A 19783-nucleotide genomic window follows, 5' to 3' on the forward strand; every position below is an offset into this window, starting at 1 on the left:
CTCCGGGCCATTAGTTTATTATTGATTTGTGTAGCAGCCTATTCTTACTGTACCATATTTAAATGCTGGATTTGTTTTGTACTTACTGGTGCACACAATAAAAACTTTAAATTATAAAAAAGTGTATTGGTGGAGCACTGGACGTAATAGTAAGTAGTTGGTTGGGTATAAAGTTCTTACAGGCAGCTCTTTGTCAGCCAGGATATCCCTAGGGCTCCCCGAAGTGATCACATTTTTAAATGAAAGAAAGAATGAGAGCCACAGGTTTGTATCAAGTTCAATAATATTTTATTGATCTTGATAACAGGTCTAAGGATATATCCAACACGTTTTGGTCTCCAGTTGTAAGGCTGGATTCACTCCTATGCATTTTTAGTGCTTTTTGCAATGTGCAGATTTGCACTACAGTCCATTTAATATGGTTTCCTATGGAACACGTTCTGTAGTGCAAATCTGCAAAATGCAAAAAGCACTAAAAATGCATAGGTGTGAATCCAGCCTTATGCCGCGTACACACGATCGGAATTTCTGACAACAAAGAGCTTTTGGTCGTATATTCCGACCGTGTGTATGCTCCATTGGACATTTGCTGTCGGAATGTCCGACAACAAATGTTTGAGAGCTGGTTGTCAATTTTTCCGACAACAAAAGTTCTTGCCGGAAATTACGATCGCCTGTAGCCAATTCCGACGCACAAAAATCCTACGCATGACTGGAAACAATTCGTTGCATGCTCGGAATCATTGAACTTAATTTTTTTCGGCTCGTCGTAGTGTTGTACGTCACTGCGTTCTTGACGTTTGGAATTTCCGACAATATTTGTGTGACCGTGTGTATGCACAAGTTTGAGCGAACATTCCTTCGGGAAAAAAATCCACGGTCTTGTTGTCAGAATGTCCGATCGTCTGTGCGGGGCATTTGATTGCAATCTACACTCTCCTATCTTCGCTATGTAATCAAACTGGTCACCTGCAATTAGGGTTGTCCCGATACCGATACTAGTATCGGTATCGGGACCGATACGGAGCATTTGCCAGAGTACTTGTACTCGGGCAAAAGCTCCGATGCTTCACCCGATACCTGGACAGTCAGCGGTGATCAGTGCGGTGGGGGAGTTACAAGCACCAATCACCGCTGACTGTCCTCTATCCTCCTCCATTCTGCTGCTGTACCCCTTCATGTCCCCCCTCTGTGCTGCTGCCGTGTCCCCTCATCTCCGTGCTGCCGCTGCCGTGTCCCCCATCTCCGTGCTGCCGCTGCCGTGTCCCCCATCTCCGTGCTGCCGCTGCCGTGTCCCCCATCTCCGTGCTGCCGCGTCCCCCATCTCCGTTCTCCTCCTCCACCCCCTCGATCTGTCAGGATGGAGAGCGGCGGTAGGAAACCGGCTCCTACCTTTTCCGAATGTACAAAGTCAGTGATCACTGACTCTGTCCATTCACATAACTGAAACATCGTAAACTGTGTTTACAATGTTTTAGTTTATGAATGGAGAGAAGCCGCTGTCTTCTCTCCTTTCATTTTCAGCGCAGCTAAGGCTGCTGAGAAAAGGACTGGGGAATCTGTATCCCTAGTCCCTTTCCCTGTCTCAGAGGGGAGATGTCAGAGGTCTGTTAAGACCCCTGATATCTCACCAAAGCCCCTCCAACAGGGCTGATAAAAAAAAAGTAAAAAAATATAAAAAAGGGAATTGCAATAAATAATAAAAAAATGAATTGTAAAAAATAAAAATAAAAACACACTGACACTGTCCATTCCCCCCCACCTCCCTTAAAAAAAAAAAAAAAAAAAAAGAAGAAGAAAGCATTGTAAAAAAAATAAACAAATTGTAAAAAAAAATAAAAAAAAATTGTAAAAAAATAAATTTAATAAAAATTGTAAAAAAAAAAAAAAAAAAAATACTGACACATGTGCCACTGTCACATGAGATTTAAAAAAAGTATCGGTAATCGGTATCGGCGAGTACTTGATAAAAAGTAGTGGTATCGGGACAACCCTACCTGCAATCATTAAATTTCTCTTTGGACACTTTACTGTTCATTATACCCAAATAACTGCCAGCACAAAAAGCCGTGATGAAGGGGGAGTTGTGAGCCCCCCGAATTGCATTGATTATTATTATTATACAGGATTTATATAGCGCCAACAGTTTACGCAGCGCTTCATATATATATACTCAGGCTTGCTATTCAAGATAAATAAACTTTTACTGGACTCGATAGTCTTTGTCATAGGCCCTGTGTCATATGGTCATACTAAGACACGCTGCACCACTGTTCAGTCTATAGTACATTGTGTAAAAGATCCAGACTTGCACAAGGAAGTTGAAGACCTCCCAATTGTGCGGCACGCTAAACAATCAATTTATAACTAGCAGGGTTGCCCTTTAACCTGCTGTTCTATGTCAGTAATATGACCACTTTACCATCACAGGTATGTGGAGTAAACAGTTTTAGGAGAAAATGTAAGTCCTGGTGTCTGTATAATGACCCATTAAGCTCTGACAGCCAGAACAAAAGGTTTGCACCCCCCTCCCCACGTATTTATTCCCTCCAGTTCTCCAGCATTTTATCCAACACAACTCACATCTGGAATCCATTAACTGCGGCTGTTTAGGCTGCTCGCTGCTCAGAGCAAGTCTTCTAATAATATCACTAACAAAGCCCCACGGTGTACAAACAATGGATGGAAAACATTGCAGCAGGCTTAAATTAGGAGAAGAATGCGAGGTTGCGCTGTGGATCCTATTCTATAAAGCTATCAAGTGTTGTCTGACGGGTGTTTATGCTTTAATAGTTTTTGTCAAAAAATCCAATGCTGAGAAATTACCATAGTTAGAGCTAAAAAATATAGGTTTACTGGCCACTTAACTAGGATTTGTTTTCAATAAAATATATATACAGTAGGTACCTCTCTATACATTTATCTATCTATACATTTGTTTTCAGTAGCAGGAGCCTGATGTTGGTAGTTTTAAGTGCAAGGAAGCTGAAGCCGAAGCCAGCCACAGACGGTTTTGAATCACAGCCGGTTGAACTTTGGTACAACCAGCCTGCCAGATTTTGCATGCAACTATTGCTAGTGGCTTCATCCTCGTGGCTCTCTAGTAGCGCCGTTGCTCAGGCCTGTTGTCTTGGTCCTCCAGACCATCAAACACAGCCAGGGCCGCCATCAGGGGGGTACAGGCATTACACCTGTAAGGGGCCCTGATGGTCCCCAGGGGAGAGAAGAGAAGACTTGAGTTAACTTTGTTTTGTTCGTCAGCACCAAACAACCCCCCCCCCCCCCCCAGTCCCGCCTATCATCTCACAGCGGGAGAGAGAAGAGATGACACTTATTACCAAAACCCCCCCGCTTATCTCACGAGAGAGAGGACCCCCCCCCGGCTCTCTGCTCCAGGGGGGCCCTGCCTAAAGCTGTGTAAGGGACCCCACAATTTGTGATGGCTGCCCTGAACACAGCACCTCAATGCTCCTGAACACATTTTGTACCTCATCTCTCTTCCAGCTCTTGGTCCACAATGGTTTGTTGGTGCTCAATGACCGGGCCATTTTTCGCTCTAACTGGCAATCGTGTGGTCGTGCGATGTTGTACCCAAACAAAATTGACGTCCTTTTTTCCCCACAAATAGAGCTTTTTTTGGGTGGTATTTGATCACCTCTGCGTATTTTATATTTTGCGCTATAAACAAAAAAAGCAACACTTTGAAACAAAAAAAACATCTTTTACTTTTTGCTATAATAAATATAGCTAAATATAAATAAAACTAATTTTTTCCTCAGTTTAGGCCGATTTGTATTCTTCTACATATTTTTGGTAAAAAAAGAGCAACAAACTATGGGAAAGATATATGCCATTTAAATGGCGTTTTTATTAATATCATTTTTTTTTTACTAGTGATGGCTGTTATCTGCAGTTTTTTTAAGTACACTTTTGACAAATTTTTGGGACCATTGACATTTACAGAGCGATCAGTGCTATAAATATGCATTGATTACTATGTAAATGTCACTGGCAGGGAAGGGGTTAAGACTAGGGGGCGATCAAAGGCTTAACTGTGTTCCCTATTGTGTGTTCTAACTGTGGGGGGGGGGGGGGAACTATAGGAGATGACAGACTTTGTACTACTTTGTAGAAACACACAATCTGTCTTCTCTCCTCTGATAGCATGTTTATTTACACACACAAACCCTTGTGCTCCCACTTGTGCTCCCGCTTGTGCACGCCTTCTGGTAGCTCTCCTAGGTGAATGTATGTGATTTCACCCAGGAGAGACATTCTGCCGCAGTATATCTGCGCGAGGCGGTCGGGAACCGGTTGAAGTGTTTGTTAACCCCAACATTTCATATTCCTGATGTGTGCCTGCTGTACCATGTACTTGTATGAAAAAGGTATCCTATTCTCTTTGTATTGCTTCCTTTGTGTGAAATTCCTGGTGTTCCTGTCAGTCCCTCTGCCTTCCTATGAACAACTGACCACACTAAACAGGAGAACACACTGTGGTCAGTTCTCTAGCTGTGCTGGGAACTCAACCTGCTCTCCTCCCATGATCAGACTTGTCCTGACATGAAGCACAGCCTTTCACTGGGAAGATCAGTGTGCTGTTGCTTCTTCTCCCCCCCCAGCTCTTATGCAGCTGAGAACAGAGGGAATGTGATCACTTACAAAAAAGGGGAAAAAAGGTATTTATAATTTTTTTCATTTCTATTTTAAACTGAATGGATTGTTTTACAAGATGATTGTTTACAATCACTTTAATAACAGGCAGTTCAAAGATCTGTTAGTGGGACCAAGGAAAATCTCCTGGAAAGCATTCAAGGATGTTGTTTAAAATATTCTTGGCAACTATATTCAGCTTGCTGGCAAACTTCTTACAGCATACAAGACCAAAAAGTGCAACATATCAACGAAGCCTTATTTTCTGCACTCACACATTTACTTATTTCCCAAAAATATGGGCGCAATCCGTGAAGAACATGATGAAAGTTTTCAGCAGAAATTTGCCACACTGGAAAGACAGCATCAGTCCATCAATGCTGTCTGACTATTGTTGGATACTGCAGCGAGCTGTATCGGACACCAAGCACAAACCAAAATCAGGAGCAAAACACTTTTAGCCTAGATGAACACAGGCAGCGTGCCAGAAACATAATGCAATTAAATACTGTTTATTATAATCAAAAGTTCTTTCTTTGTTTCTCAAGATCCCTATGTGACGCAGTCATTCTGAAATTATATTTGTGGTCAATTTGAAGGGGTCTATATCATAATCACAACAAATTTTTCAGAAAGCAAACCACACTGTAATATGTACATTATTGTTACCTTGGCATTGGTCACCTGGTTTTCAGCTACAACAGATAGAGTTCCACACAAGATATCGCCTAACCAGTTGTAGGAAGGTTTACATGAGAAAAGTTGAACAATGGTTATACAGATAAAGTGAACTTTACACAGATCCCTGCATAAGTCAATGGGCACAACTGGTTCCAAATCTCTATAATTGGGTAATTACTATAACCTGGGTAAAATGTGAAGCATCTCCCAATGCTATGATATCGGCACTGGGACACTTCCCCACCAAGTCTCACACACACTCACTAAAACAGCAGAATAACAGATATGATATAAACAATCACGTCAAACATTAAAACCCTTATAGCTATGTGGCTCCCTCTAGTGGGCAGACCGACCTGGTGCGTGTCCCTTTGTGATGAACTTTCAAGAAGGAGCAAAGAAAAGGATAACTGTTCCTTTAAGTCTCTTGGTCTTCTGCTAGCTTTGTTGGTGCACGTGATTGTATTCCAACAATGGGTAAAGCGAAAAAGGTGTAAATTTACAGTAATGACAAAAGAACTGTTGGGTCTCTCAGGAGCAATGGTTGCCTGACTATCGCACTTCCAATGTCAATAAGTATGAATTTGATCTTAAGAACCACTCTCCTGCTAGTCAGTTAACTACTCGGGTGGGCAGGTGCCTTCTCACCACCAAGAGTCCTCGATTCCCTGGTTCCTTTGTCAGGCAAGCTTTTGCCGGTTCACCGCGTGGCCGTTCACGAGGTAACGGTGGGTGGACAACTTCAGATGCTGTAGGTCGTAGATGGGTCCCTCACTGGCTCGATCGTCAGGGTCGTCTACGAGGATCCCTCACAGGCAATCCCCTCTCCAGTATAGGCCCCAGGCTACTTCGGCCTACGCACACTCACAACAGGCCTCACAGCGGGCCTCCCGACGGCTGAAAGATGGTGTCCAGAGAGAGTGAGCTGAGGCCTTTTTTGTACTTATATCCCATTCCCCAGCAGACTGTGCGTGGCACACTGCAATTTGGTAGCACGGTGGCATTGTGGGTATTGTAGTCTCAGTCCAACCCACAGCTACAGAGTCACCTCCTCTCACATTTCAATGCCCACCATGCTTTGCTATTTACTGTAACTGAACTCAACAACTTCAATGGTATAACCCAAATCGGACATCAGAGGGAGCCAGATTCCCATCTTGGAATACACTGTAGTCTTTAGGATACGTTTGGCAATAACCCCTTGCTACATTAACAATTGTTTTTTCTTTTACAAAGAACTTGTTTTACATTTCTAAAACTATTGTTGCCCTTTCGAGCTGCTGATTTCCTGCAGCCTCTTTCTACCTACATGTAGCCACTCCTACTTTTGTGAAAGCTGCAGATTTCAAATATATTGAACATTACTTGTGAAATAACAATACATTAGCATGTTGAAGCTTACATGGGAGTTTAATGATTGGATCTACATATTCATTTAGAACAGTTATTCTTTAAATAATCTCACCACCTCCTTGGGTCTTGGGTACAGCCTGCGTTTACAATTGAGATGTTCCAACTGGTTCCTCTTCCTACTGCTTAGGCCCTATTCATTCCTATGGGTGAGCTGTACTAATTGCAGCATCTAGGCTTCCAAAAGATTCCCAAATGATTGAAGCCATTAGGTCAACATAGCTGCCAAGCAACTATAAATCTCAGAAACAGGAAAAACGATAGTAGTCCATGTATTTCTTTCATGGCATATTTCCTTTAACGCAGTAAGAGCCGGTTCACACAGGGACGACTTGGGATCTGACTTAAAGTCGCCCCAAGTCGCGCGGTTGAGAAAGTCAATGTAAATGAATGGAGCCGTCTTAATGTACACTACTGTAGTCGCTCCGACTTCAGAAAAGGTTCCTGTACTACTTTTTTTTTACTTCTAGGCAACTTGTAGGCAACTTATACCCATTGATTTCAATGGAAGTCGCCTCCAAGTCGAATCCCCTGTCTTAACTGAAGCAACCATACAGGAAGAGAAAATTGTTTTCTCAGGAAAACCCCTCCCTCCGTACAGAGCTGATTGTTTTATTGGCCACTAGAAATCCTCCTGTCCTGGAGGAGACTTGAAGTTGCATTGTAAGTTGCCCCAAGTCGTGCTGTGGTGTGTGTTCAGGTCGCCTCGCAAAGTCGCCCCTGTGTGAACCGGCTCTTGGGTCGCAAGCCACTTAAAGCTGGAGTTCACTCGAAAAACAATTTTTAACATTAGATTGAGGCTCATTTTGTCAAGGGGAATCAGGTGTTTTTTTTTAAATCGAAGCGCTACTTACCGTTTTAGAGAGAGATCTTCTCCGCCGCTTCCGGGTATGGTCTTCAGGACTGGGCGTTCCTATTTGATTGACAGGCTTCCGATGGTCGCATACATCGCGTCACAAGTAGCCGAAAGAAGCCGAACGTTGGTGCGGCTCTATACGGCGCCTGCGCACCGAAGTTCGGCTACTTTCGGAAAATCGTGACGCGCTGTATGCGACCGTCGGAAGCCTGTCAATCAAATAGGAACGCCCAGTCCCGCAGCCCATACCCGGAAGCGGCGGAGAAGATCTATCTCCAAAACGGTAAGTACTGCTTTGATTTTAAAAAAAAACACCCGATTCCCCTTGACAAAATGAGCCGCAATCTAATGTTAAAAATGTAGTTTTTGGGTGAACATCCACTTTAAGTATAGCCTATTGTTACAAATTCTAATTGGTGCAGTAGATGAAAAATGGTGGATTGATCGTAGTGGTAGTTGCCTTCTGAATTCATAGTTTGATTTCTAGTGGAGGTAAAGGAATAAAAACTGACTCCTTGGCCATGTCTCTCAATGTCATCCTGGTCTTCCATTATAGAGATGTTCTAGTGAAAATGGTAATAACATTTCATAATATAGTATTTTCTGTTCTATTCCCTTTTTCTTTATTTTCTTGAAGAACCCAGACTAGACACTGCTATAAATGCGCTCCTAGGCAGATTTATAACCTGGCAGTAAAAGCGTAATAAAGATGACTTGTCTGATGTTATGGCATGTCTTTTGTTGGGTAGATGACTACGTGCTCAGAAATATCATATTTTACAAATACAATCAGGTAGAAAACCATTTGGAATGTTTTTTTGTTTCAACTTTATAGATCATCAAATGTATTAAAAGAGCAAAAGCCTACATTTCAGTATCCCAAAGGAGATCAGAATTCATCTTTTTGTGAACTGATGTCTTATACAACCTTAGAGAATAAGTCTTTTAGTCCATCTTAAACATATGCTTCTATTACTTCTTGGACAGCTTGATGGGGAGAGGTCTGCTGGAGGTCTAACAAGAAAAAAGTTATCATTGAATGATGTAAAAGATAACCATGCTGAATAAAATATCATCCACATATAATTCAATACAGATTTTTCAACCTGATGTTTGGGCATTGCATGTTGGCAAAATATTCTTTACATTGATATAATACAACATAAGCTTGGCTTAAAGTAACCGTGGGGAATATTTACTAAAACGAGAGCACAAAGAATCTGGTGCAACTGTGCATGGTAGCCAATCAGCTTATAACTTCAGCTTGTTCAATTAAAGTGGATGTAAACCCACTCTCATCCTTTCTAAACTACTGTCATAATGGTTATCTATAAGGATATAGATGCCTCCTGCATGTATCCTTACCTTTCATATGTCTCCCCTCTGTCTGTTATCAGACCCGAAAAACTGCAGATTCTGTGGGTGGATCTGTTGTCCGGGGCTCGGTGGGTGGAGTTGTGATGTCAGTACACTCCCTGCCACCTCTACACTTCCCTTGTCAGCATGCATGTTCTCCTGTGCATTACTAAATTCTGCTATGATCACTAACATCCAGTCAAAACCCAGAAAAGTAACCACATGACTTCTCAGGCTTGTGCATGAGATATGTAAATCACCTGTCACTCACAGCAGGGGGGGAAGAACAGACAAGGTTTTGTCTGTTTGTCTGTTTTATCTCACTGAAAAAAGGTTAGAGGATTGTTCAGAGCTGGATTAACTCTTTGTGGCAAGACTAGGCACAGATGATCTGAAATCTTACACTCTACATTGTGCCAGCCAAAAAGATAAAGATTTTTTCGGGTTTACATCCACTTTAACCACTTAAAGCGGAGCTCCACCCTAAAGTACAAGTCCCGCTGATCGGAACCCTCCCCACCTCCGGGCAGACTGCGGGCAGGACGTCACCCCCCCCCCTGTTGTGCTCTGGGAACACTCGGCTCAGCACAGCGGGAGCCAATCAGCAGGCGCACCGCAACTCGCGCATACGCCGTAGGAAACCGGGCAGTGAAGCCGGAGCACTTCACTTCCTGGTTCCCTCACCAAGGATGGGGGGGGGGGGGCAGCAGAGTGATGAGCGATCGCTCGTCCTCTGCTGCGGACGGCGCTGGATTCCAGGACAGGTAAGTGTGCCGATATTAAAAGTCAGCAGCTGCAGTATTTGTAGCTGCTGACTTTTAATATTTTTTTTTCAGCGGACATCCTCTTTAAGGACCCATTCACGCCGATATACGTTGGCAGAATGGCACAGCTGGGCACAATTACGTACCTGTACGTGTCTCTTTAAGCCCAGCCGTGGGGTCGCGTGGTGTCTGATGTGCCCGCCATAATTCCGCAGTCACGAAAAAAATGGCTGATCGCAACCATTAGTAGAAAAAAAAAAAATTATTCATAAAAATGCAATAAAACTATCCCCTATTTTGTAAACGCTATAAATTTTGCGCAAACCAATCGATAAATGCTTATTGCGATTTTTTTTTTTTACCAAAAATAGGTAGAAGAATACTTATCAGCCTAAACTGAGGAAAAAGAAACGTTTTTTTTTTTTTATATGCGACGGCGCACATTTGAAATTACGGCGGCGACTCTTTTCTGAATCTGGCCCTTAAACTTTGAAAAGGTTAGGCCTCGTACACACGACCGAGGAACTCGTCGTAAATGAAACATTGTTTTCCTGGACGAGTTCCTTGTTAGGCTTGTCGAGAAACTTGACAAGCTGTCTTTGCCTACACACTGTCAAGACAAAATCTCGTCGTTCTCAAACGCGGTGACGTAAAACACGTACGACGGCACTATAAAGGGGAAGATTGATTCCACTGGTGCCACCCTTCTGAGCATGTGCGGGTTTCTATGCATACACACGAACATGTTTCTCGTCAAAAAGAAGAAAGAAAGTCACCGCTCCAGGTGGGTCTACTATACGGTCACACACTGTTACAGGATTCCAAGGGTGCTGGCGGTGCACTAGGCAAGCATAAAAGATAGATGAAGGATGGATGGCCGCACTCCAAAAACCGTACAGGTTGTCTTTTATTAAATGAACAGCAAATACATCACCAGATCAAAACAGGAAAAGGGGAACAGCCGACGTTTCGCACAAAATCAGTGCTTATTCATGGCTGATGTTTCTCGTCGAAAACCAGCCCGACGAGGAAATTGAGACTCCCGACGAGGAAAAAGAGAACTTGTTCTCTTTTTTTCTCATCGAGTTCCTCGACAGTTTTCTCAATGAAAAACATACACACGGCCGTTTTCCTCAGCAAAAAAGCTTTGCCTCCAAGTCTCTTCATGGATTCTGTCGAGGAAAACGGTCGTGTGTACGAGGCCTGAGTATAAAAGCTCTTCTATTGCAGAGTCCGTTGTTCCAGATTTTCTTTTTACTTGAAAGGATTGCTTTAAAGGATAAGTGTACTTTTATCTACTGTTATCCTTTAAAAGTCCTTCTTGCGTGCCACCTAAGTATTGCGCTTATTGTCCTCTGAGATCTTTGCTGTGTGGCCTGCTGGGAGCTGTATAGTCACCACATCAAAAGTCTCTTGGCTAGGTCCTTCTTTTTCCACGCTTTACGCTGACTGCAATCTACAATCTTTCCTGAGAAAAGGTCATCCACCACTGATGTGAAAAGTTAGCAGCCTTTCCATAGAAATGAAGAGAGACTTTTGAAGTTATGGCAGTGATTCTCCCGAATATAGTTCTACTTTAAAACGTTTGGTGCTAAGGTTATAGTGATATCGACGTTATGACTGTTGCAAAAAAAAAGCTTTAAGAGTCTGCCTGCAAGTGAGACTCAAAGTTTATCATTCCTCCCAACTTTGTGAGAGATATTCATTTTTTATAGAGATTACTACATCAGGCCAAAAAGAGGGACACGTGAGGAGGAAAGAGAGACAGAGGGGGTTGGTTCTAAAGGAGGGAGAGTTGTGAGGTATGGTTTAGATGTAGGTTGAGCATTAAAATAATAGTTGTGGATTGAAGGTAAGGCTTCAGTTGTCAGGAGTTGATAGTTGAGATTAAATGATTTGTTTGAAAAATAATTTTTAAATCTTTTCTGTTTTGGCATCCCTGCCATGTTTTTGGAGCAAGATTTTCACACCTTTCCCTATCCTATAACCTAGCGGTCTCCAAACTGCTGTCCTCTGCTTGCCTTTATCCGGCTCTTTGGATATTGTCACTCAGTATGTCCTTTACCCAAGTTTTTATGTAAATGTACTGGCAGACAATAGATAGAAGACAGTTGGGTTGCCATCTTTCCAACCTCCTCATGTACAACCATTGTGTTTCTGTGACATAATAAGGATTAATATACTGGCACATATAGACACAAATTCATTGTGATAGAGAAGGGGCTAGTTAGGATACCATTTTGTGCTTAATAGCATCTCCAATACAAACCAATACTTTACAGCAGCTATTTTCAGCCATGTTTTTTTGGAACGTTAAGGTTCTTCTAGAGCAGTGGGGTCAGGAGCCCGTGGCCGCCCAGCTGGGCTGTTCCTGGAGCCCATGGCTTCCCAACTGGGCTGTTCCTGGAGCCTGTGGCTGTCCACTCAGCCTCTTCGCAGCTGCCCATTCAGTTCACGGCATGGCCGAGGGGTCAGCTGACTGGTGAGGAATGTGAAGTGGGAGGGGCTGGAGGAGACCCTATATCCTGATTTTGGCATAGGTGTCACTGCTACGAGAAACCACAAAGTCGGAGACACAGATAAGCTTGAGACACAGTGAGTAACACTACCTGTGATTAGGGTTGCCATTAAAAGTCCCCACTACAGTTCTCAGATCAGCAGATAACCTTGATCAAGAGCACATAAATTGGCTCATCTGAACTCTCCTTTAGCACTGCCACTGATCTCACCCCCCCAGCACTGCCACTCATCCCAACTCCCCACCAACACTGCCACTGACCCCACCATCCCCCCACCAAGGAGTAAGAGAAGGAATAAAAATAGAGAATACATGGAAAGGAGAGGAAAAGAGGGGGAGGAACAAAGAAAAAGGGAGAGATAGAATAATGCCCCGTACACACGACCAGGTTTTCCGATGGGAAAACTGCGAGGAGAGCTTTTGGCTGGGAATCCCGGCCGTGTTTATGCTCCCTCGCAGTTTTTCCAATGGGAAAACTGACAAACCCTCCAGCAAAAAAAAGAGAACCAGCTCTCTTTTTTTCCGTCGGGATTCCCGACTGACTTTTTCTCGTCGGACTTCCAGAGCGTGTGTACGGGGCATAAGAGAACAAGAAAGATGGCTACAGAGATGGATGGCGGAAAAAAACAAGAAATTAGGATAGAGCGAGATAAAAGGGAAAGAAAGGAGAATAAAGAGAAAGAGTTGTACATCCTAAAATGTACCATAAGGGGGTTTAATACTGTAGAGTGGAAGGGACTCAGGGAGCGCTAAATGTCCATGTGCTAGGGGCGCAAATTACTTGTGCTAACAACCCAAATAATTTTACAGTTAGGGAAATTTTATCAAGGGGTCATGGCACTAGAAGGGTTGAGAACCACTGCTCTAGAGGTTGCTTAGGGTTCCTCGAGCTATGGCTGGTTGACCTCCAATCTGATGGTGCCTGTTATAGTTTCAGGCCAACACCACTTGGCAAAGCATGGCACCAAACATAATTTTAGCTGTCTGTAGGGGGTTCACTCTCACCACCACTGTAAAGCCTCGTACACACGACTGAGGAACTCGATGGGCGAAACACATCGTTTTCCTCATCGAGTTCCTTGTTAGGCTGTCAAGGAACTCGACAAGGCAAGTTTCTCCTTTCCCGTCGAGGAAAAAGAAGACATGCACTCTTTTTGGCTTGACGGGATCCGCGACAGTTTCCTCGTCGAAAAATGTACACACAACCGGTTTCCTCGGCAAAAAAAAAATACCAGCAAGTTTCTTGCTGGTTTTTGCAGAGAAACTCGGTTGTGTGTATGAGGCCTGAGGGTTGCCTCCTACTGACAATGCCACCAATGTAAGAGGCATTTTCCCACTGATCCCTAATAAACTGGTTTTAATAAGGGTTTCTGTGTCGTAAAAATTATTTTTGGGGTTCCCCAGGGTTCAAAAGGTTGAGAAAGGATTATTAACAGTATTATACCTCCTTCCATAATGGATACCATGATGGTTTTATATTGGAGTGACTTGGTGGACTATCTAGGTGCTTTTGAAATTGGAAGGTTACTTTAACAGCAGTAGCTGACATTTCTTCTGTTCACTGAATCTCATTAGAATTGAAACTTGGATCTTGGAAACCTGGATTTAGATATTAAAATAACATATATTACAATACTAGCGTGCATAGCTGGTAATCCCCTAATCCACCTCAGACAGGCTGCTTTGGCATGGAGCAGATAACATCGCTCCCAGCCTCCCCTCCCTGCTCACAAGGTTAGCTACAGGCAGCTGACAAGGGGATGGGGCAGGGAATAATGCAGAGCGCAGGAAGTGCTGGTTGGGCTTTGGGAAGTGACCGCATTTACTCATGTCACACAGCCATTGTTCCGCGATCATATCAGCTTGTAGGTGTCAGCAGTTGTTCAGAGGAAAGGATTTTTTCTGTCTCTGGCTGGCTGATCATTATGATTTTTGCTAGTGTAATCTGGGCAGACAAATCAGCCATTCTGACCATGAAAAACTGACGTGCCACTTAGAAAAAATATATATAATATTTTTAAGGATTTTTTTAGATATAATAAAAGAACAGCTTGGTGTAAATGATGTTATCAGAGTGTGTTAAAGTGAATTCAAAGCTTCAGTTATTTTTTTATTGAAATAATAAGCAATGGGGTTGATTTACTTAAAGCGCTTGTAAACCCAAATTTAAAGAAAAAAAAATCCTGCAAGACAAAGGCATAATGAGCTAGTATGACTAGAATACTAGCTCATTATGTATTACTTACCTTAGATCGAAGCCCCCGAAGCCATCCTCGTCTCCCCCTCCATCTCCCCCTTAGGTTACTTCCGGTTATCGCTGCTCCGGCGATGTGATTGGCCGGAGCGCCGTTGACGTCAGTCCCGCGCATGCGCGCGGAACCGGCACGATTCCCACGCATGCACGCGTTCCCGTCACTGTCCGGCATATTTCAATTCAAGACCTGGCGCGCTCAGTGTGCCTGCGCCTTTTGTCTATGGTGCACACGGCCTGGCTAAGGAGCACCCTGACACAAGTGCCCCCATAGCAAATGACTTTCTAAGAGGGAAATCACAGAAGAGGAGGCGCAGAGAGTGCCCCAAAAAAGGAGGTAAGGGGCTGCTCTGTGCAACGCAATTGCACAGAGCGGGGTAGTATGATAGGTGCCCGATTTTCTGCAAATATCTCCTTAACCATGTAGGTTAATGGAGATATTGCAAGCACCTACAGACAGAGGCTTTCTAGTGAAAATGGCGCCTATGGCAAGCACTGAAACTGCGCCCCTTTCAAAACATTTGAAACCGATCTTTCAGATAACCATGGACATGGCGGGGACAGAGATGGACACTGGGGACCACTAGCGGCTGGTGCTGAAAGATTTTGGGGGGGGGGGGCGCAATCGCACACGATCATCATCATGTGCGATTGTGTGTGTGCCAGGAATCAATATGGAATAAATAAATTATAAATATACATAGCCATAGATATCATTAATAAAGTGATTTGTGCAACAGCTGTTCACAAATCACTTTATTACAGTTTATTTATGATATGACTATGCATATTTATTTAATCCACTGAGCATTATATTTTGCTGCTTGCTTCTGGTTGGCAGTTGGCACACATGAATATGAGGACAAGGATCAAGTAGTACCTGGCTGCTATTCTTGGTGCTGCTGCTGGGGTCGGGGTTCTCCATCGGGCCGCCATACATTCCTTCTCTCCTGTCCTCTCTTCTCCTCACCTCACGTCCCATTCCCCGCTCTGGGGATGAGATGATAAGGTAGGCGGAGCATCAGGCTCCGCCACAGTATGTGGATCCGGTCTGGCCAATCATCGGCCGTCTTGGGGGCACCTGTCACTCCCCTCCCCAGGCAGAAGGAGAAATATTAGCAATTGCTATGCCGGCGTTGCGCTCCAGCAAGGCGGCCACAGCGCCAGGAGATTAGTGCAGGAGGACGGGTGGGTTTTTTTTTCATGCAGGGGGTGGCTTTTTGCCGCCCCCCTCCCCATGGCGCCCATGGCACTTGCCATGGCTGCCATACTCTAGATACGCCCCTGCCTACAGGTAAGCCTTAATGTAGGCTTACCTGTAGATGAAAGTATGATCAGAGGGTTTACAACCACTTTAAGGCAAATAGAATGCTCACTCAAAAAATACCCAATCACGTACAAGGAGAAAAAAAAAGCACTTTTGCTTGCACGTGATTGGGAGATGGAAGTAATGTAGTTACTAGTTAGTAGGGGGTGGCTGTGTCCTCTATTTCATTCCGGGACACTGTATTGTCCCAGAATAAAGGTGCCCGGGACCCAGGACAGAACATCTCAATTGCGGGACAGTCCCCAGGCAATCCGGGACACGTGGGCACCTTAGGTCAATGTTATGACTGCTTACATTGGTGGTCATTGGTGAAGTGCCCTCATAGGTTTGTGGTCAGTAACAGTTTAGCAACAGATCATTGGTGTCGGTGGTTACTTTACTGAGAAAGAAGAAGCTCCACGGGTCACGTTCTGCTTGCTCAGTGCTCTTCCGAGTGATTTTGGCGCCTGAACTGTGCAAGTTCCATATGACAGGGGATTATTCTGACCAGCTCTGCCTGTATAGATGGATGTTTAATGACTTAAAGGGTCACTAAAGAAAAAAAAATGTTGCCTAAAATTAATGTCTGCAAGGTAGACAGACAGAATAGTGTAATGATTCTGTTAAAAAACGAGTAAATACCTATTAAATTCCTTCATCTATATCACCTCTGGCGTTCTAGTTTCTGTTCTCTCATTCACTTCCTGGTTTGCATCGTTCGTTCATGTAAGAACTACATTTCCCAGTATGCTTTGCGGCACGTCCTGTAATTCACACCTCCTTGAAGTCTCTAACACGTAGAGAGCGTCCTGCCACACAGATGTAGTTCCCAGGAGGGGGCGAGCACGTCACTGACCACCACAGTAAAGCCTCCCATCACTGTGGTCAGTAAAATCAGACAAGCAGGAAGTGAACAGAACAGAGAAAAAATAGAGCAACTTCTGAGCAAAAACTAACAATGAGGAAGTGAAAAGAGGAATGTCTGCAGGTAAAGGATGCTTATTATGAAAAAAATTGTTTTCCTTTACAACCCCTTTAAAGCCAGAAGATCAGTTTGATCAGCCATGACATTTGCATTTTACAAGGAGAGGAAAGCAATGGCAGCCCACAAATGTCTTCCATCACAGTTCTCTCACATGATATAAATTATTGCTAGTTTTCAAAGAGTAGTATAAAAAATATAGTGCTGTTCATACCATAAGATCAAATGTGTGTCATATTGTGGACAGCACATCTATTTTTAAGCAGCAGTGTGTTTAACATGGTTTTGTAATTTATTTATATTTTCTCTGTTGACCAATGTAAGGGTCCCTGGATACTTGGCTGTACATGAAATATTGATGGTGTATGTCTATCAGCCTCATGTATGAATGTCTCTTATACTACCATTCAGTCAATAAATCTGCTGTAAGCAAAGGTACATGAATGAATAGAAATGACACTTGGGGGTCTCTTTATAAAGCAGCGAATGTGACTTTCTCCAAACGCACTCTGATAGGGAATCAATCACTGTCATTTAAAACACATGGACCTGGAATATTCACCTGCAAAAAATCTTCACTGAGCCCAGGTTCACACTGGGTACGATTTCCTTAGATTTGAGATGCGATTTCACATGTGAAATCGCATCTCAAATCGGCGGCATTTGCCGGCAATTTTCGGCAAGGACACCGTCCTAATCGGTGCGACGCCGCATCTGCGGCGCTGCACCGATTTCAAAAAGTAGTTCCTGTACTACTTTTTGCGATTTCGGGCCGCGATTTACATTGAACCCTACACAGATGTCTCTTAAATTGCGGCCGAAATCGTGGCAAAACCGCAGCAGCAAAATCGCGGTAAATCGCGATTTTACCGCGATTTTTAATTCGCAGCAGTGTGAACCTAGGCTGAATGTCAGATTCTCTGCTTCTAGTACATAATCCCTTACCTCTAGCACAAAGTAGACATTGGGTGATGGTTGTGTATTGGCTGGAGACCCACTGATGTGAAGCCCTGACTATGCCATCCCATGCCCCTCTCACCTAATCATGTTTAGGGAACTACAACATCACACATATTGAGGAAACCCATTCATAAGGGGTGCAGGGCAATGCTGTATCCTGGCCTAGGCCAACAAGGCCCAGGCCTAGGGCAGCACTTTGCAGGGGGGCGGCGTGGAAAGAGTCCCCACTGTTAGTGTAACGCAAGCTGCTTCTAATTTTGACTGTCCTATCATCCTGGACCACAAACCTTCCCCATTGTGCTGTATGGTTTCTGCTGCACCATTGGCATGGTTATATCTTCTTAGTCCTCGCCATAAAATTATCTGAAATTTGTGCTTAAAGTAGAACTATAGGCAACACTTTTATTTTTTATTTTGGATAGAGTAAGGGAGGGTTATAGCCCCTATCAGTTTTATTTTTTTACCATCCCTGTCCCATTGCAGAGTTTTCTCTTAATTTCCTGCCCCATAGCCAAACAGGAAATGAAAGGAAATGTCCCCACTCGAAAATTTCAGGGCGGGTCTTAAACAGAAAGGGGTGTGGCCTTGACAGGAAGGGGTGGGTCATATTTAAATTAGGGAGGTGCAGGAGTTTAGTCAGGGCTAGGGCAGCACAAAACCTAAATATACTACTGGTGTAGGGGCGCCGCCCCCCTAATCCATGCGACTGTCGCCTAATCTACACGCAGGGCGCCAGACACACGGATTCCAATGTTTTTTTTGTTTTGTTTTTTTAGAAGCACCTGATTAGAGTCTGGGACTCTAATTGGCTTAAAAAAAGGGTGGGCTTGGGGCGCACCCCCCAATGTCCGGGATCCTAGGCTCTCTCCTATGCGGGTCTGGAAGCTTCACAGACCCGATAAATGTGACAGCCTATCAGAAAGGACGCTCTCCCTGATAGGCTGATCCACCCTGTGTCTCCAGCAGTCACATTTATCGGGTCTGTGAAGCTTCCAGACCCGCATAGGAGAGAGCCTAGGATCCCGGACATTGTTACATCAGCCAGGAGAAGGACATTCGATCGATGTTTACATCTGGCTGGGTAATGTACTGTGCTCACCATTTGCACTAATGATGTCTTGCTAGACAGCCCACAAACTAAAACCGCAAGCTTTAACCATTTGAAGTCTGAAGAGGGTGCTGGTCTGATGCAGACATTTGGAAAGTTTTTTTTATACTTTTTTTATTATATTGTGTACATTGTGGAAACTTTCCCTTTTTTAACCATATAAAGGACTGGATCTTCCGAAAATTAAAGTGTTAATGTATGTTTTTTTCTTCACAAACATTAAGTGGATTTATAATTGGTGAACTTTCAGGAGCGCAGAGTTTTCCTTTTTGGTGTATTTGTGTATTTGTGGTACTTCAGGGTATCCGGATCTCTGCAGCACGGACTGTTCTCAGCCCATACGAGGGTTTCAAGTATTTCATGGGATATTAGTTATTTCCCATTGAGCGCCAGTGATTTTTTTGTATCAATAAATTTTAATTGTGGGTGTCAATGTGTTAACATTCTTAGCCAAGAGAACTGAATCTCATGTAGTGTGAAAGACTTTAAGGGCTTGTTTACACTAGCGGCAGCCCTGGCGATGAGATGTCACCCTGTCAAAATGTCAAAAGCCCTCACCACTGTGCCACACATACATGCATTTCACATGGCTGCAGGGCAGCTGTGGCATGGCCCTTTTCACTTGAATTGGTCGTGTTTAGTGGGCTGCCCACGGAATGCGACAGGGAGTATTACAGCGCCGTAGCGTACATCTGCCGGCGTAAGCACGCCAAATTCAAATTCTGAAGAGGTGGGCGTGTTTTATGCAAAAAAAACATGACCCCACGTAAATTACGTTTCTCACGAACGGCGCATGCGCCGTCCGTGAAAGTATCCCAGTGCGCATGCTCCAAATTACGCCGCAAATTGTCAATGCTATCAACGTGAACGTAACTTGCGCAAAGCCCTATTCGCGAACGACTTACACAAACAACGCAAAATTTGTCGCTGGCCCGACG

The 19783-nt window shown here is 43.8% G+C and overlaps 1 protein-coding gene across 2 annotated transcripts in view; it reads left to right on the top strand.

Moving 5' to 3' along the window:
* The window catches only part of LOC120916511 (tetraspanin-4-like), a 174488-nt gene that overhangs the window by 39039 nt on the left and 115666 nt on the right, over positions 1 to 19783 (top strand). The gene's annotated exons all lie outside the window — the stretch shown is intronic.

Source organism: Rana temporaria, chromosome 10 (genome assembly GCF_905171775.1).
Source record: "Rana temporaria chromosome 10, aRanTem1.1, whole genome shotgun sequence".
NCBI lineage: Eukaryota > Metazoa > Chordata > Amphibia > Anura > Ranidae > Rana > Rana temporaria.